General features: G+C 41.5%; 1 non-coding gene across 1 annotated transcript; it reads right to left on the reverse strand.

Annotated features, from left to right (window-relative positions):
• Positions 1-927: 927 nt before the first annotated feature.
• Positions 928-1,001, reverse strand: TRNAI-AAU. Its single transcript has one exon. It is a non-coding gene; the product is annotated as a tRNA-Ile (tRNA).
• Positions 1,002-1,229: the final 228 nt, after the last annotated feature.

Raw genomic sequence — 1,229 nt, forward strand, 5'->3', positions numbered from 1 at the left:
AAAAAGGTGGAAGAAACAATCAACCTAGCCTTAGATGACGCAACAAACGATGGTCTTCTCTTGATGGCTCAAAATGAAGATCTGAAAGAGACAGAACACGACAGAGCAAAATATGATGGTGGTAGTTGTGAGGTTGTGGAAGCCGTTGGAAATGAGGGGATACGTAGCGGATTTGGCAAAATCGCGATATCGGAGACGAGAAAATTGAAAAAGGAATCTGGATTGAACACGCGATGGGCGAACGAGCCCTTTTGAAGGAAAAATTAGAGATTGAAAAAGAAAAGAAAGCTTTTAGAAATGGAGATTGAAAGGTTAGAGGAGGAAGGGGCAGAGCGAGTGAGAGTTCTTTCTGTCTGAAATAGGAGAAGGAAGAGAATGGGAAGGTAATTTCTGAGCTTGTGAAGAGAATTGAAGAAGTTGTGGAGAAAGAGAGATCAATTGTTGATGAGTCATGGGTTCAAAACCAGAGGTGCGCGCTAGGAAGTGAAATTCTTTACATTGAAGCGTGGCACCATGCGGATCGGGTCAAACATCCTTCGAGTCAAACTGGGTTAGATGTGGGCGTGGGTCGGAAGAGCTACTGCGTGTCGCATATCGAGTGGAGACGTGTCACTTTACAACGTACCTGACGCATTATTCCACCTAATCGTCAATATGTGTCCCTCAGGCTGTCTGACGCGCTTTCCCTCCCGCAAGTCGACATGTGGCTTGCCGGAAAATTTTTTCTACTGACCTTTGCATTGATGAATTTGGCCTTCAAAGTCAGTTCATTTACCTCCTTCTTCATAACGAACGACTTAGATCCTTCTTGTTCCGGAAGGACTCTCAGAAATCCACGAATGTCATCCTTCATAAGAGAACATATCGGCTCAGATCCGTCTTTTTAACTCGTATCATGAAAAGATATCATTAAAAAATTAATGAAATTGGCCCATGCAGGTGTCGAACCTACGACCTTCGCGTTATTAGCACGACGCTCTAACCAACTGAGCTAATAGGCCATAGGTTTTATGCACATTGTAGATCAATAGCTCTTAATTTAGTCATCGAGTTTAGGTTACATAATTTTATGCATAATAAATATAAAACTTCAAGTCAGTTCGTAGTGTTGTAACTCCATATCATGAAAAGATATTATTATGAATTAATGAAATTTGGCCTATGTGAGTGTCGAACCTACAACCTTCACATTATTAACACGACAATTAACCAACTGAGCTAATAAGGCA

This window comes from Cucurbita moschata, unplaced genomic scaffold, assembly GCF_002738365.1.
Source record: "Cucurbita moschata cultivar Rifu unplaced genomic scaffold, Cmos_1.0 Cmo_Scf00125, whole genome shotgun sequence".
NCBI classification, from domain to species: domain Eukaryota; kingdom Viridiplantae; phylum Streptophyta; class Magnoliopsida; order Cucurbitales; family Cucurbitaceae; genus Cucurbita; species Cucurbita moschata.